Source organism: Camelus bactrianus, chromosome 10, assembly GCF_048773025.1.
Source record: "Camelus bactrianus isolate YW-2024 breed Bactrian camel chromosome 10, ASM4877302v1, whole genome shotgun sequence".
Lineage (NCBI taxonomy): Eukaryota > Metazoa > Chordata > Mammalia > Artiodactyla > Camelidae > Camelus > Camelus bactrianus.
The window spans coordinates 72,615,006-72,634,014 of record NC_133548.1 but is presented as its reverse complement, the minus strand read 5'-3'; the positions used below and the strand labels follow the sequence as shown (position 1 = coordinate 72,634,014).

Genomic DNA, 19,009 nt, shown 5'->3' with positions numbered 1-19,009 from the left:
CGCCTGGTGGCATTTTCCACAGGCCGGCGCCACCGCAGCCGCCTTGGGTCCGCACAGCCCCCTGCCGGCCGCAGCTCTTGCTTTCTCGCGGAGCCGACAAGCCTCCGCGGACAGGGGAGGGAGCCGCGGCGCGAGTCGGAGGCCGGACGGGGGTGTGCGCAGACTCTTTCCTGTGGGGACTGCGCGCATGCGCCCCAGCGGGGCGGGAACCGCGGCAGCTGCGTGGGGGCCGGCCCCGCCCAGGGGCGCTGGTCCGGCTCAGCCAATCGCAAGCGCCGGGTACCTCTTGGCGCGGGCGCTTTGAATGGTCCGCGGCCGCCTGAGGTAGCGGCAGGTGGGCACGCCGCTGCCCTTTTGGGAGCTTCTCTGAGATCGGGAGGGGAACCCGCCCCTCATCCTTTCACCGGAGCCCCACCCTCCCCAGGCCGCGGGACTGGTGAAAAAAAAAAACACCTGAGAAAGTAAAACAACACTGACTTCAGGATAACGGTTACATCTTTGGATGGAAGGAAGGGAATGGGATAAAAGGTGAAAAAGAAACTTCAAGCATTTGTGTATTATTTGATTTCTTAAAAGAAGGATTTTTAAATGCTAACATTTTGCCACAATGCGTCAACTTTTTAAAGAAATAAAAGGTTAATATCTAATTTTATTACATAAAAACCCAAAATATAGTCATGCATATGCACACACATACGCATATTTTGTATCTAAACATAAAAAACATTATTCAATGAATAAAATGATAGAAGTTTTCTTTATCATTGAGCCTTATTCTTTTCCTTAACTTACGGTTATTTCAGGTACTTCAGGGCTCCAGAGCTTGCCGGGAGACGCACATGTCCAAGAAGGCCAGTCCCCAGCAAGGAAGCAGGATGGAGCCCCAAGTGCAGGTAGGTCACGGCAGGATGGGGGTACTGGGGATAGTTGAAGGCAGGCAGGGAGGCTTGAGGTCAGGCAATGGGGAGGGAAGCATCGGGGTGTATGTGGGGCACAGGTAGGCCAAGGCAGGATGGAGTGAGGGGCGCTGTGTGGGACCCAAGTAGGAAGGGAGGGGAGGGGTGCTTCAGGAGCCAGGGTCAGGGTATCCCCTCCCCCCACCTCCTGCCACCTCCCAAAGCAGCAGCTGAGTCCCTCCTGAGCTCCCTGACAGACAGGCCCAGCTTTGGCATCTGCGTCCTTGCCCCAAGTTGCTATACGGCTCCCCTCATCTGGAGTCCCCTGCCCACTTTTCTTTCCCAACAGCGACCTGTGCTCAAAGGCCCCGCTGGCCAGGACACCAGACCCAATGCACCGTCCCCAGGACACCAGGGGGATTCCCTTGTTCTGCTGCCCGGACACCTGACCCTCTGTCCCTTTTCTGGTCCCTTCCACACCCACTTGTCAGCTGAGGCCTCTGTCCTGGGTCTCAGCCCTTCTGGGGAAAGCCAGGAGGCCAAGGGAACCAGTGGCCCAGAGCCAGCAGCAGGGGGAACCCATCTGACTCCCTGCTCCAGATGCCAAATGAAAAGCCGTGCTATAGAGGGACAAAAACAGGCCCCAGGTGAAGTTCAAAACCTGATCTTCATAGCCCTGTGCTTTGGCTCCAGTGGCACCAGCTGGCTCAGGACTCCTCACCACTTCCCCCAACCAGAGGGTCCCGGGTGATTTCTAAGTCTCCGTGAGCCTGGGTCTCTTAACCAGACAAGCAGAGGTTCCTTTTTCCCTTTTACATATGTAGACACGTAATACATTCCCGTGGTTTCAAAATAAAAAAGCACGAGCAGGTACGCAGGGCGCCCCGCCACCCTCTGTCCAGCCCCCACCACAAGTAAACATGTTTAGTCACTTCTAGAATTTATTTAGATTCTTTTTCTCAGTTTGCACAAAAAGACACGGCCTAAACTACAGAGATGCTTCCTCATCGGTACAGAAAACAAACACTGTTAGGGGTCTGTGCACGTTGATCCATTAGGTAGTCGGATTCTTCCTGGGTGTTAGGAACACTAGCCCCTTATTGATCTTTCCTGGAACTTGTGGTTTGTCCTTTTTCACTTAGTATATCATGCTTTTTTAGAAAAAAAATTGTATTTAACCTATTTTTTCTTTTATGGCTTCTGTGTTGTGAGTTAGCGTTAGAAAGCCTTCCTTCTGACAGGTTTACCGGGGAATTCATCACTGTTTCCTCCCAACATTCTATATCTTTGTTTTTCTACATTTAAATCTTATATCCATTCAAAATATATCATGGTGAATGGTGTGAATAAGAATACAACGTTTTTTAGATTTTTAAAAATTATTGTTTCATGCTAGTAATCCATGAATTTTTAAAGAATATAAAATTCAATCCCCTGTAATTTATTTTACGTACGGCATAAAGTAGGGAGATGGTTTTATTATTGTTTGTTTTTGTCTTTTTCTAAGTGACCAACCACTCAAAACAACATGTAATGAGAAAGAAAAAAAAAAAACCTCTTTTCCTTCCCATTTGAAACCCTCTCTTTTCCCATAGGATGCTCCCGTGTGTATGTCTGGTAGAGAATCTTCTTTAAAACAGGACTGCATTTTTTATCTGTAAGCCTTGTCTATATATTTGTAAAACAATAGTAAGTAGTTTTATCTGTAAGCTTTCAATATGCTACAGTGTCATTTTATTTTATTTAAAGACATATCAAGTTTCCAACATTGAATTAATGGTTCTTACTTCACTTTCATAAACAGATTATTTTAAAACAGCTCGTGTTCATAAGAAAATATATTTACCTTGAAGTTTCATTTTTGTCAAAGTCCCAGTCTTTCCCCTCACCCACTTCTTTATTCTAAGATCTTGGTCCCTATTTGAAGTAGAACAACTTAGACTCCTTTAACAAGTGCTGATTGTCTCCCATGGGATTTGGATCACTTATTTTTCTCCTTGATCTATTAGGGGATTTTTTTGTAAGTAAATTATCCTCACTAGCGTATTTCTGTTTCTTCTTATTTCTCCTTGGATTTTGCTCTATGAATGCTGATGTTATGCTATTTGGTGCAAAGATAATTATAACAAAAAAGCATTTTGGCTTTTTTTTTATCACACTAAAGTTTTCTTTTTTGGTCTTAATGTATTTTGCCATGAATTCAGCTTTTCCCCATATAAATAGTAAAGTCCCTACGTTTTTTCACTTGTAACTCCCTCGTTGTCTTTGCCATTGTCTACATTGAAACCTTCTGAGCTCTTAGTCTTCAGTGTATCCTACTGTATACAGTGTGGAGTTGGATTTCTTTCTAATCTACCCTGAGAGTCTTTTAATAGGTGTGTTTATTCTGTTTATCTTTGACATGGCAACTGTTTGACCTTTACTTCACCAGACAGGATATATAAATGGTAAATAGATGAGACACAGGGAAAAAAAGCCAGTATCATTAGTCATTACAGAAATTCAAATTAAAACCACTATGCAAAGAAGATAGCACTACTCTCCTATTGGAAAACTACAATTTTTAAAAATTCAAAGCTGACAATATCAAATGCTGGTGAGAATGCAGAGGAACTGGAACTCTCCTACACTGCTGGTGGGATGGAGGAATGGCACAGCCGCTTTGGAAAATGGTTTGGCGGTTTCTGATACCAATTCATTCTCTGAAGGAAATCCTATTCTTCTGGTTATTTAGAGACATATTAAACCATTTTTTGGGGTCTTACTAAAGGAAATGATGTTTAGAAAGACCCCAATTGCTACACAGTAGATGCTGTATAAACGGTCACGATCAGCTCATCCTCCAAGGTGGAGGGGACACTTCCTCCTTGCTTTCTGACTGAGCATGAGACACCTTGACGTGTGAAGCCAGACCTGCACAGACATCAGCTCCACTTGCTCAGGTGCATAGCTTCTCCCTGCTCCTTACCTGCTTCCTGTCACTCACCCTGCCTGGGCTTCAACGTCCCCTCAGATCACTGATGACAATCGCACTCACCTCATAAGAATGCTGTGAGAAATCAAGGTGAGCAGATCTTGGATGCCCCAGCACTTTCCATGGGATAATTGTTTCCATGGGGAACCCTCCCTAGACTGTATTTTTAGCCATCTCTTGATTGTTTAATCATGTATTTCTTTTGGAAGAAAAGAAAAATTTGGCCATGATGGAATTGCTCCCATCTGTCATCAGGTTTGGGATTGGGACACTATCAAGCTTTTCAAAAACATCACAGCCCACCCCACCCTCAGCATCCCCACCTGTGTAATACAGTTTCATCATGGTTTTGCTATTTCATGTTGAGTTCCAATGGTAAGATCATCTCATTAACACTTAACATTTTTTCCCTTAAAAAATGTTACCTGGAAGTCAATCCTATCCTTAAAAAACATCTTTTGGATTGACGTCCAAAAGTGAAACATTTGACCTAAGAACGACAAAACTAGCATGAGTGTGGTCTTGTTCCGTGCTGGGTCTCATCTTGGTGCGGCAGGCTCCCCTCGAGGGGGTAGAACTGGAGGGTCTGCCTCACAGTCATTGTACCTCAAGGACAATGTGCCCAGTTGGACTTGGTGCCCATCTTGAGGCTCAGCTCACTGTGACCCTCTAGGACACTAACCTCTGTGCTTTGTTTTGACAGGTCCCTGCATCGAGCTCCCTGAGGATATGAGCCTTTCTTCAGTGACCAGTCGTCCATCCTTGAGAACTGTCCCAAAGCACAGCCACCCTCAGCTGGCGCACGGAGCTACGGGGAGATGTCCACTCTTCTCTCTTTAATCCTCTATTTTTCTCTATGTTCCAGGAAAATTAATTATATTAAACTGTTCTACTTATTCTAAACTGTTCTAATTATTTTGAATATTAATCAGCTGACACTAATGACAATGTCCATGTACCACAGTGTCAGCCAGGACACTGAACACAGGGAAAGTTACCCAAGATAACGTTACAGATTTGTTCCTTCACTTTGAGGGACCTGCACTATATGCTTCTCAGCATCGAAGATTTTGCACTCCAAATGGACATGCTTGTTTCCCAGGCTGCATGTAGTTTGAACAACTTAATTACATTCCCATTGGATCGTCTTCCCCCAGAAGTCACACACAATCCCTGAGGACCCTCAGATCAGGCCTAGTTCCTTATTTATCTCTCTGTGACACTGAGATTATTAGACAAACTAAGCACACCAAACACAGAGAGCAAGAGTCAATCAGCTTGGTCAAGGGTTTAGTCCAACACATACAATCATTCACTTTTGAACTTTCTCCCTCCTGAGATATAAAATGAAGATGTGAAAGTTTCAGGAAAAAAATTAACTTTAGTTTAGATACAATAGATTATTTTTGAAGTGCCTAATATAATTCCAACCTAATGACAGGAAGTAGAAAATAAAATTCCAACACTGGTAGCAAGAAGGAAAGTAAAAGCATAACAGAGCATCCATAATGAGACGAATTAAAGCAGGTGGCAGTTGGACTATACATCTAGTGACGGCGGAATTCTAAAAGAAGTGGAGTGTACATAGCATTGGATCATTATGTATCTCAGGGTGTAGTATCTCGAATGCAAATTTTAAATAACTCGAATATGTGGCCAAAACTGAAATAAGCATTTTTCTCTTTTGAAAGGCACAGCTGTGGTATTTAAAGATGAGTTATAGAACTTGTGTTCCAAAGTATAGGACAATCACAGCCAACACAGCTTCAAAACATAAACCGGATATAAATGAAATGAAGGAATCAAGCATGTATCCTGCTTTTTCTATATGAGCTATAGAATTGGGTAACCAAAAAGCAGATGAAGAAAACTGCCTCTTCATAAGAATATTTCAACAAACACATGAAGAAGGAATGATAGAATCACAATCTCAACATTTCATGAATTCTAAAGAATTAAAAGGATCCAGGGATTGGGTATTAAGAGCTTCTAATTTTGTCAAAAGAGATAATTGTTCATTAAATACCTCCTGTGGTCCCTCATGAGCAATGCAACACTGGCTATAAAGCAGCTAAAAAAAAAAAAAAAAAAAAAAAACAATGCTAGTCTTAGTTTGATTAAGCCTCTAGATTCAGCAACAAATATGGAGGAAAAGCAGAGGAACAGGTTAAACTACACTGGAACGGAATCAGCAAGGCACAGACCATGAAAAACCCAGGCTCTCCAAACAAATAAGAGTTCAGGAGAGAGAAGGGATAGTGGAAGACACTATAGATTAAAACAAAAACATTGTTAGAAATAACAGGTAAAACTAAACCTCAGTGTCTATGGCAGTACAATTGAATGATAAAGTAAGGAGGTAGCTACCATAAAAGTAAGGAGAAATAATTCTTAGTGGAGAGAGAAGGGGCTATAACTGGGGGTCACACAGGGAATTTCTGGGGTGGCTAGTGAGGTTTTATTTCTTGATATCAGTATTATTTACTGGAATGTTCACTTTTTGGTAATTTATTAAACTACACATTTGTTTTATGAGATTTTCTTACATTTCTTATTTAAGAAAAATAATTAGTTAAAAAAAAAAGATATGTGAGCCAGAGTTAGACCAAGAAAATAAATTCCTTTAACATACTCTGGTATTTGGGATCAAATAAAAGAGTGAGTTAATCTCTTTAATTGGCAAAATATTCAGTAAAATATCCCAAATAATCTATTTTGTTTTGAGTCAGTGTTTAGAAAATGTGGCATAATTTATACTAATGTCCAATTACTTTGTGCTTTCTATTTACTTTGTTTCTTTAATGAAAATGCATATTCATTAGTTAAATTTTAGAATTTGGAAAGCTCATTGGAATAGTTATTAGAATTCATATATAAATTCATAGATATACCTCCACTGAGTGTTATAAAAATTATCTCTAGATTTAATAAAGTACCTTGAAGTCTTTACAGAAAAGTGCCATAGAAATGCACAAGCCATAACAATTACAATTGCGATGTATCCTGTTGCCCAAATAAAACCATGGTCAATTGACCAAGACTGATGAATTTGTACATTGGGAAGGCCTCGATAAATATAAACCTAAGAGCAACACAAGAAAGAATAAAATGTAGGACATTTATCACCCTGAATATTACAGGATTGCTGGAAAGCTAAGAATGTTTAGTTATGTTACATATTACTAATATTTACCTAAATGTTTTCCACCTAACACCTGCATCACTTAAGACACAAGCAATTCCAAACATAGCTCTCAAATTTCTGAATTTATTGACATATTTATATAACAATTTCAAACTTGATATTTTATAACAAAATCAAAAATAAAATATGACTGTCTTTTAAGCAGCGTTGGTTAATAAAAACTCCCTTTATAAAAAAAATTACAGAATCAAAAATTATTCAATGGAGCCTAATAAATTCTTATTTTCCTGAAATTTGTCTCAACTGGTAAACCCTTTAAGATACGTGTGTGGCTATATGCAAACCAAATATTCTATAGACATTTTTTGCTTTTTAAACACAATCCCAGTGCCTCTTAAGTCAGAACAAGCACAGGGGAAGAGAGAAGGTCAGTTTATGACACTCCTGAGTTGCAAGCCCAAGGAGTTGGATCTGTCAGGAGATGGCAGCTCATATCCCATCCACATCAATGACAACCTCATCAGCAAATCTCCTGGACCACGTTCTGCTGAGCCCAGCAAGTGGGCTCCAGTTTCTGAACAGAGGGCCTCCATGACCCTCAGTCTCACTGAGGACTGCAGAAGACGGTCCAGGTTTTCCTTTTTGAATTTGGTTCTGCAAGGCAGGATCTGCCTTAGGCAACATTTCCAAGGAAGTGTTAATGGCTTCTCTGGCATTCTGCTGCCGGTTCCCACTCTTTTCCATCATGGGGACTCCCTTCTCCCTTAGCTCCTGTTTTTAAAAAACTCATGCTGACATGTTTCAAGATGAGAAAACTTCTTGGAAGAGAGGGAAACACTGGTGAATCACTCCAAGTGAATCATTGCATGTCTTGAAGAAAAGACCTTTAAAACCAGGCTATTAAAGACCACATCATAACTAACAAATAAGGGAGAGGATATATTAAAAAAAAAAAAAACAAAAAACTTGTGAATAGCTTTGTAGTTTGACTTGAGGATTTTACTTAAAATTAGTAAGTAATTATTATTTATACTAATAAGTAAACATATTAATATCACTAATATCAATAATAAAGAAGAAAACTTATGTCTTAGAAATCCTTTTTGAAATATCAGAGTTGTAGAGTCCCTGTTCATTAAAGCTATTCATTAACTGGATTTACAGCGGGCAAATGTGGAGGCATTTAAAAACTGTGGATGTTTTGGGACAAGTGTGCCTTTCATTTGTGCATTGCCCCACTCTTCACCCTTCTGCTTTGCTTGGTATTTTGGGAAAATATTGTTTCAAGCTCCTTTGACAGATGGGGTTTGACTAGTTCTGTAATGGGAGCCCTGGAGGGCAGAGGGGAATTCAGCTTCCCTGCTCTGCCTCACAGCCTGCAGAAGAAGCCACTCCTCCCTCATGGCCCACAACCCACTGGGCAGCCCGGCCACATGGCCTGGCTTCCAGATTTTGGCTGCTTCCCTGCATCCCACCTTTTATTTAGCCACTGAGTTTTCTCCAGGTTTCTACTCTTGCTAGTCTTGCTTAACTAATTGCTTTAAATTGCTCAGTTGGATTCTCAGTTCCTTCTTCATCTGCATATCCAACTTTTCCAAATTTTGCCTGTGTTAAATTCTCTTTACTTTAAAAATCTATCATGTTTCCTGACCAAAGGGAGGTAGTGATTGCTGAAGCACCACACACTGTGTGCACTCAGTGAGAAGGGGTACAAGCTTGCAGAACTGTCAGACAACTACGGAATCATTCAGCTCATCTCATGTTCCCATCCTCCCAGTCCCACTGCAGATCTGCATCTGCATGACCAGAGCACTTTGCTGGGGGGTTAAGAAAAATAACGGAGGGTTCACATCCCATGTGCAATGCCTGGCATGCACTCACACACAAACCATGGTGGAAGACAGAATCCAGGCAGCAGTGAGGATTTGATGGAGGAAGCTCCAGGCTCTGTACATATTACTTTATGAAAAGAACAAAAGGAAAGATGCACATATTAATTTATGAAGTATCCCCTATCTGATGAAACTGGATGATGGTAACCCATCACTAAAAAAGAGAAAATATATGAAATGCCAGAAAGGCCCATATAGGCCCAGAAGTCTTGGATTCAAGCCCTACCTTTTGATCTTTACTTTCTGTGGGAACAAGAAGTTACTCCTACCTTGGTAGCTATGTAGTAGTTGCTTCTACCTAAAGAAGGAGATACATTTTGCCAGTGGGCAGGTAGTTTCTTTCAGTGTCTCTGCCAGCCTTTCTGTGAGAATAGAACAGATTAATGAGCTTTTGGATACACAAAATTAGCTTCAGAGTCAGTGGGGTTATCAAATGAGTATCAATAAGGGTATCAAACAAAGGTGACAGGAGGGCCTTGAAGGATGCCGAGATGTTAAGTAACATGAGTAGAAGTGGCCGGGAAAATACCAGTGGGGGTTAGCAGGAGTCTTTAGAGCAGGGAACTCGGTCCGATTTAAGGTTCTTTGCCTTACCCCTCAAACCTACATACAAATTCCCAGTTTTGGAAAAAGTGAATGGAGGGGAACTGGAACTTAAAGCAAGAAGTGATCATGAAAACTGAAGCTCTTCCCTTCCACCTGGAAATTTGTAGTGATCTTGGGAAGACTCCAGTCTGCCTTGAATGGGGCTTGATTTCAGTTCATTGGAATTCTCAAAAAAAAAAAAAAAAAGGAGTCTCAGTGAATATATGGATCAAACAATATATGCAAGAACACATGGCAAACACATGTAGCACTAGGCAAATCTCACTTATGGTTTTTAATGTTCGTCTCAAATAACTGCTAATGCTGATTTTGAGAGCTTTGCTTTATTTAAAACTTGCATTAGGTAAGGATTTCAATTTTTAATTAAGAATCATTAGACTCATGTCCAGTATAACTACTCTAAGGCATAGGAAATTACAGGACTAAACACTTCCCACATACTTGGCTTACAGCATCATTCAAATAAAAGCACGTGTAGGACATTGATGGTGCCATAGTCCAAGGGTCAAGACAATTTTCTATCATCACAGTTAATTGTGTTCTCAGTTTGACTAAGAGCCGCTCAAATAATGTAATTTTCAAAGCAGGTCCTGTTTTCATTCCCTGGCCATATATATTGGCTAGAGGTTGTTCTATAAGCCGTGTGTTTGACTCTACACCCCAGCGAAAGCCTGTCCCAGTTATTGTTTCATTAATGGAAGGTTGCTTGATATTGAATATCTTCACGTAGCTTTAAAAGTCTCCTAAAAGCAGTAAGTTCCTTAGTGGTATCAAATCGCACCATCATTGTGCCTGTGATAGAAAATGTGTGTAAAAAATTGTGCCTGTGCTATCTCCATATTGGAAATGCTTGTCTAAATTAATATGCATTATTTAGAGGAATGCACTGGTTAGTATACAGTTAGGTAAAATAAACATGCTTGGCATTTAGGTAAGTGTAACTCCATGAAAATGATGCTTTGACTACAATGAGCACCACTGGAATTTAAATGAAACAAACAAAAAATCCTCATTGAATTTTTCTTCTTAAATGCAAGCAACATTGCATTGCATATACAATGCAACATCATGTATCTCCTGAGTAACTTTCTCTGATAATATTTCTTTGAGGAAGATCAAGAAGCAAAACACAGATTGTCTTTCCTGCATTTTTTGTATTTCATGTGTTATTTTTAAAATCATGGCTAATGTAAAAACATGGTGATTTTTCCCCACCTAGTTAAGAGATATATCTTCTAAGCATAGTGATATTTGGCATTTTAACATTTCTTATCAGCCATACCATACAACCAAATAAGCCTGGTTAACTTTTAAACTGCTTCATGTTTAGAATCAGCAGATTGTGGGTGTTATTTATTCTTTTGTTCATTTTTAATGATACGGGATGACAGGTGCCCTTGTTTGAAGGAGTAACATGTGTCCAGCAAGGTTAACTGTCAAGGAGGTTCTATAATGTGTCTGACCTTTAAACTTCCATTTTAAAAAGAGAAATACTTTCTACAAGAAACAACTTTCTTTAATAGATTGAAATATATTTATATTTCATTTTGGAAGGGATTAAGCCAGAGGTATGCTTGGGGTTGTAACATACTAGAAACAATGTATTTAATGTACTTATTTAGAATGACATCTTTTCTTTTCTTAGCAATTTTCCCTCTCTCTTCTCCACGATCAGCATCCCCTTCTCATTCTTCATGTCAGAATTTCTTTTTCATCCCCCTATGAGGTTATACCATTTGAAATGAGTAAATATTTGCACTTCTCTGATGATCATCAGACTAATCAATGCATATTTGTGGAGCCATAATTAGCAAGGTACATGAATGTGTGTTGAGAAATACTGACATCATTTGAAAATCCAGGCAGCACATCAAATCTCTGCAATGGGACCTTCTAGAGGAACAGCTCCCCAGGCTGAGACTATAGCAGCAAAGTATAGAATTCAAATGCAAACCATTTTTCTCTGTTTCCATCTCTAATATCTATTCAAATATGAGCTATCCTATGCTAAATACATATCTCCTCACATATTTGAAATAAACATCTTACATCTGTAATCAGCAAAAACATTTTTATCAGCAAGAAAATTATAAATGATACTATATTTTCTCTTAGTACAAGAATTCAAGTACTGCTCAGTAAGTCTACATGTTTGTTCAGAGGGCTTATATTCCAAGCTCGTGCATCTGCTTTCTAGTTATTAGCATGACTTCTGCAGGTATGCAAGTGTGTGTGCCTTGTACTTCATTTTAAAACTCGTATCAAAGTAAAGGGTTAAAAGTATCTCAATTCTTTGTGACATATTTTAAAAAATCATTTTCCTGATGTACCTCACTTCAGTTACTTTATACTGGGAGAATTTATACTCGTATTGAATATAAGATTAATTGAATTTCACATTTCTGCTGCCACATACTGTTCCAACCTACTTCTGAGAGCTGAAATGGTCAATGGTACATTTTAGAGGGTTTCTTGTTTGTTTTTTCTTTACTTCTTAAAATTCATTTATTTTACACAAAAACAGAGTCTCCAGAATTCTTGCAGATAAAGTAATATAGCTACATAGTGAAAAACAGAAAGAGCAGGAGGAAAAAGACTAAGAACCACAGGGAATGAAAACTAGAAGGCATTTGGTTGACATTTGAAATGGGAAAGGGAATCATTGGGGCAGAGAGATTCTGAAAAGTAGTTCCAGAAGAAGGAGAGAAAGTCTTCACACTGACACTAGTAAGATTACATCGGAGGACCAAGAGAAAGCTAATGTCATACATCAAAGGGTGAGTGGCCGCATGGCCCATAGGAAAGCATAAAGCTCCCGTGCACGTTCAGGGAGGTGTCTGGAATGTGTTAAAACTAATCTAGGCTGTTTTAAACAGAACCTCACATCATTCACAACCTTATGGAAAGGATGGTCCTTTATTTGAAGACTAGGTTTACACTACAGGAGATGGATATGAGGGAGTTAGAAAAAAAAAAAAAAAGAGAAGACTTTCTTCTCCCGTCTCCAGTCTTTTTGGAGAACAAAATGAGTAAAGCCAGTTTATGTTGTTGAATCACTTTATCTCGGAGGCTGAGCGGGCTACAGTTTTCTGGGCATAGAGTTTACTTCTCGGGGAAACTCACTGGATAGCCACGTGTCTTTATTCCACAAGCCACTCCTGCCACGCTGAAAAATAGAGTCAGTTATTTTCACAAGCAGCCTCCCTGAGCATGACTGAGGTCTTATGCTTGCGTCACAGATACGTGGACCCTCTGAGTTTCCTCACAGGAAGAAACAACTGCCTTAAATTAGCCCTGAAACAGAATTGGAGTTTATGTTCATAATGAAGAGAAAGCCTAGATAACTAATTCATTAAAATGTATAGAACATGAGTGAATAGGCAGTCTTCAGCTCTAATTTATAAGGTAATTGATGCTCCTCATTCTCAGATATATCCTGATTTTCATATTCACAGATGCAATTTAAAGACAGTCTCTCCTGGGTTGAATTCCTTCAAGGTACCATGTTTTGAAATAATCTAGAATCCTTTATTTTAAAGATTATGCCTTCATATGTGGTAGTTTCATCTAATAAATAAACAGCATAGACAATTAAGAACCTCTTAGATTTCATGTGTGTCTTAAAATTCATAACTTCCTTCCTGTTATAAAGTTAAAATGGATATACACACTTGAAGTATTAAAGCACATAATCTTCTTCCTACCATTATCTTATAAATCATCTCTCTCTTTTCTCATCACCCTGTGTTGTCCCCCATGTATGGTGATACCAGTGCAATCTCTTTTATCATTTTTTCCTACCTTCACAAGTCTCTATTGAGATCAAATGTATTCTCATATGTGTAAATTGTCCCTCCTTAAATTTTGTATTTCCTTCACAAGTATTATGAACCTTTTATTGGTGAGGGAAATGGACCTTTATCACTTTCAGTAACTTGGTTTTAACATTACAGCAAAACAGAGCGATTTAATTTTATATCAATATCCCTTCACTGTGATGTTTTGATATTCTATTCTACAATAATCATTTGTCTTTTGGTCCAAAAAAAGAAAGGAATAAAGATCTTGGCTTTTTTATATTATTACTATAACCAATCATAATTTTATAGGTGTAAGGATTTTGTGGTAAATTATAGAATTTTATTTTTATTTATTTTATTTGTATTTATTGTGGAGGGGGTAATTAGATTTATTAATTTTTAATTTTTTAAAATGGAGATACCGGGGACTGAACCAAGGACCTCATGCATGCTATACACCCCCCTCCCCATAGAATTTTAGTGAAATAGGAAGCACTATATATTGCCAACTACTACCCTTTCTTCCTTATATGATCGTAAAAACCTTGTTTTTAAAAACACTTCAACTAAGACCCTAAATTAGCAACTAGTCTTTTGCATCTGGCTTCCTTCACACAGGATTACATCTTTGAGGTTTATCATGTTTCCACATGTATCCACATTTCATTCTTTTTATATTGCTGAATCTTATTCCACAGTATGGATATACTACATACGGATTATTAATTCACTGCTTAGTAGACAATTGGATTGTTTCCAGTTTTGGACTGCTATGAATAACATTATTTTGAACATTTACAAAAACATCTTTGGATAGACATGTTTTAACTTCTCTTGGGTAGATTCCTAGGAGTGGAACTGCTGAGTTGAATACTAAGTTTATGTTTAACTTTTAAAGAAAGGGTCCATTGTTTTTCAAAATAGCTGTATAATTGTTTATTTTCATCAGCCGTAGATGAGTGTTCCAGTCTGTCTCTATCATGTCCAATACTTGAGAGTAAAAGTATAAAAGTATAGAAGTCTTACTGGCTCAAGATATTTGAATGCAATCTAAGACCTACCATTGGCTGAACACTAAGCTATGAAGACACAGAGGTGACCCCTAGGAAGCTGGGCTTGAACACTAAAATCAAGAAAGGGAAAATCCCAGAGCAGAAACATCAGTGACTATACATTAGAAAGGAGTGATACTTCACACATTTGACCCAGGCAAGTAAATAAACAAGCAGCTGAAACAAAACCAATGGAAACAAAACAATAGGTTAAGAAACGCATTCAAAGTCCAGGGCATTTTTAGAGTCTGTCACTTTTATGTGCTGCTGGGTGCCTGTAATGAATGTGCTGGCACCTTCAGCAAAGGATTGTGGGGACAGCGCTGGCCCACGCCGACCTCTGCAGTGTATCAGACTGGGGTCAACCTGGGATCGATAGGAAGCTCACCAAGCCCCTCTGCTGTCACACCTCCTGGAACTCCCTGTTAAACCATTCACAATGTTGTTGGTCCGTTGTTTGCCCCATGTAGTACAGTCACCTCTGGCTAGCTGAGCTGCTTGCTTTCCTTATTTGCTTTCCATTTTAAATGACAAGGATCCAAATGCTCTTGTGGTGGGGTTGACCCTGTGGGCTTTCAAGATCTGTCCTGCTTTGGTTGACTCTCCAAAGCAAGGGGAGGGGAAAGGGAGCAGCCTCCAGGAAGACTACCAAAAACTCCTGCTCCTTCTATGCCAAATTTAGTAGTTTTCATTCATAAATTCTCCTCAGTTTGTCGTATGCCTCTGACTGATTTTTTCAGAGTGCTGAAATGATTGTCTTTTGACAGTTTTGGCCAGTTTTACAGTTGCTCTTTGAGGAGAGAATGTATTCATCTCCTCACTGCATCATGTCCAAAGGGAATCCTCTGGCTTATCTTTTATCTTCCCTAAAATACATCTCTTGAAATCATCTAGGAAGACTAGATCCAAGTAAATCGCAGTAAATAGGGTGGGAAAAAAATGTGTGTTTACTTCTGTATAGTCTTTCCTCAAAAATAGCATCAAAGGAGTTAAAATGATCTAACAGACTAAGCAGAAAGAGAATGGAAGAGGCACTAAGAGCAGGTAAATGATACTGAGGGAACAGTGGAAGACGGTGGGTGGAGGAACTCAGCAGATGACACAAACTTGCATGTCAGACTCTAAGGGAGGAGGGTAGCAAGCCACGGCTGACTCACCCCACAGAACCTGGAAGAAGTTCAGGAATTTGAGGTGCCAGGCACCTGGAAACCATCTGCCCAATGACAGAAGAGTGGATGAAAGAACTCTGATACAACCTTGTAAATGAAATATGCAGCACAACAGAAAAACATGGATACATTTCAGTAATGTATAAGCACACGGAAGGAAGTACAAGATTACACAGCCCTTCACATACCTTACAATACAAAAATAAATGAAAATAATATATCTTCATGATAGACATATGATTATATGTACTCAGGTACTCTTGAAGAATATTCTCCAAACAGTCAAATCTGCTTTCCATGTCTTTTCAAGTTACTGGCACTTATCAACTCCTGCCAATAAAACTAAATCCTTTCTCCATTCACCTGGCTCAGTATCGCCTTACAATATTTTTTGTCTAGCTGCAAAAAGTGTTGTCTTCTCTCTGTTGCCAATTATTTCCTCAGCCAATACATTTTCCTCCATTGCTTTTTTATAATACTTTGCACTCACGTAATGCTTTCCTAAGTAGGCTCTCAAAGTTTTTCCAAATATAAGACCCATTAGTCTTCCTGATGATCCTGTAGTGAATGTAGGAATAAACAACTCCAAATTTGCCAATGCATTGGATTCTCAAAAGTCATTTGGATGGTTGTCTGGAACTGACAAGCAGATTATGGAGTTTGGATCCCAGGACAGCCCAAATATGCCTAAAGGACTATATAACCGAAAGTAGAGTTCTGTAGGAATGACATGACATGGATGATCTAGTGTGTATTATGAAGTTTCTGCGGATTATGAATCAAAAAGTTCACCTGGGGATTCTGGGAAAATATTTTCCTCCGCTGGATTCCTGGCAACAGTTTGGGAATGCCTGTCCTCTCCTCATCTTTAACTCCCAAAATGGGGGCTTCTGGAGGAGGACTGATCCAGCCCCAATGCACAAGTGGAATGGTAACTCCATCTGGAAGGTGTGGGAAGATTATGGGAAAGGGACGTGGAAGCCAAATGGTAGCAGTGTGCTGCAGAAGCGAAGGGCTAGGTTTTGAGTTTGAGTTCTCCTTTGGTTTCTTTGTTTGTTTGTTTCTTTTTCAACTTCTGGTTTCTCATGGTTTGGCCTATGTGTATTATTGTCACCATCAACTACTTGACACTTTCTATCAAGGTTTCCAACTTCCTTGGTACAGTGAGACCTAGAAAACAGTTATGCAAAATCGATCTTCCTATTCCTCCAAATTAAAAATAAGTAGAGGTTCTGAAAGCATGAGAAAGGGAAAAATTCATATTTACAGTAAGGCACAGAATGGGACATTCATTCATAGGTGTGAGTTAAGATGATTTGGATGCTGCCCATGAATCACCCATAATTGGTTACGAGGAGGGGTGCTCTGAGGAGAGAAAGAAAGATGGAGATGGATTTTATGGGAGCAAATCACTGAGTAAACACATATGGAGAAGGGGCTCAAGGTGAGAGAAAAAGGGAAAGGACTTAAAATGGGGGGGCATAAAAATATTCCAGGGGGCAGAGTGATATGGATAGAAATGATACTCACAGCATCCTTGTGTTTCCATCTTGTTGATAATTTTCTGATTTTTTCCCCGTTGTCACAGAAAAAAATAGAATTTGTATTTTATGCTAGAATACTTTTCTCTTTCTGTTTTTTAAAATTGAGGTATAGTTGATTTACAGTATAAAATTTCAGTCGTACAACATAATCATTCACAATTTTTAAAGATTATATCCCACTTGTAGTTATTATAAAATATTGGCTATATTTCCCTGTGCTGTACAATATATCCTTATAGCTTATTTTACCCTTTGTTCTCTCCCCACTGGTAACCGTTAGTTTGTTGTCTATATCTGTGAGTCCATTTCTTTTTCGTTATATTCACTAGTTTGTTTATTTTCCTAGATTCCACATTAAAGTGATAACGTACAGTATTGTTCTCTGTTTGACTTAACTTCACTAAGCATAATACACTCCATCTGTGTTGTTGCAAATGGCAAAATTTCATTCTTTTTTATAGATGAGTAATATTCCATTGTCATATGTATACTTGTGTGTGTGTGTGTGTGTGTGTGTGTGTATACACACCCCACAGCTTTTTTATCCATTCATCTGTTGCTGGACACTTAAGTTGCTTCCATGTCTTGGCAATTGTAAATAATACTGCTATAAACATCAGTGTGCTTGTAACTTTTTGAATCAGTGTTTTTGATGTCTTTGGATATGTATCTAGGAGTGGAATTGCTGGATTCTATGAGTTCTATTTTTAGTTTTTTGAGGAGTCTTCATATTGTTTTCTGCAGTGGCTGCACCAGTTTACATTCCCATCAACAGTGGACAAGGGTTCCCTTTTCTCCACATCCTCTCTGACAGTAGTTATTTGTGGTCCATTTGATGATAGCCATTCCGACAGATGTGAGGTAATATCTCACTGTGGTGTTGCTCTGCATTTCCCTGATGATTAGCAATGTTAAGTGTATATATATATATATGCTTAGCTGATTTCATATACTGTCAGGTTTCGAGTGCTGAAAGTTCTATTTTTTTTTAATTTTCCCTTTGTGAAACATTGTTTCAGGAGGTTGAGAACTTGAGACATTATGTGCAGACATCAGGAAGCAAACTAAAATATAAGAAAGGTGAAATAACATGATATTGGTGGTGGCATTTGCTTACCACCTCTTTCTTCCTCTGATACTATGCCATTTAGGGAGGAGAAGCAAAGGACCTTCCTGACATCTTTTTCTGTTACAGCCATTCCTCTTACCAATGGATTCACTCAGTCATCTGGGTACCACGTGAAGAACTCTCTTAGGAGTGTGAGAATTCCAAACACGTCAGTGTTTGTAATAACAAAAGTCAGAAAAGAGGAGAAAGATGAAGTAGGTGCCCTGGTCTTCAGAGTTTAGGGAAGAGTTTCTGTCCTACTAATTATTAGTGATTGTTCCGGGCTGAGTGTCAAATATTTTGCACTAAATAGGTCTTGGAGGTTACTTATCCTGATTCCTCATCTAAGGGATAGTTTTAGATCAATTGCAAAACACATGGGAACAGATATGTTTCCCAGAAATGAATACTGCAGGAAATTATTTATCTAACCGTTAATGATCTTACCTAAAAAAATAAATTTGAAATGCAAAATCCCCCACAGAGAAAGTTCTTTTTCAAAATTCTGTTAACTTACCACTAAAGGTGACTGGATCCTTCAGAAGATGTCTGGGCTTAAGCAACTGTAAGCAGAGGTATCATTAATAATTACACACTAATGCTCCAGTTGGTACACAAACACAATTCCTGGTCAGTAGGCATAAATGAGGCATAAACAAGCACATCTGGAAGGTTCTGGGTATACAGTGAGCTGATTGATTGATCATAAATAATGGACCACATTTGGCCATTTGAATTAATTTGGAAGTAAAGTCAGCTGTAAATAGATTATGAGACTAGTGCTGCAATATTGAGTCATTAATGAATTAAGTTTTAACGTAGT

General features: G+C 39.2%; 1 long non-coding RNA gene across 5 annotated transcripts in view; it reads right to left on the bottom strand.

Moving 5' to 3' along the window:
• LOC141578923 (uncharacterized) overlaps positions 1 to 19,009 on the bottom strand; it is a 69,458-nt gene that overhangs the window by 28,672 nt on the left and 21,777 nt on the right. The gene's annotated exons all lie outside the window — the stretch shown is intronic.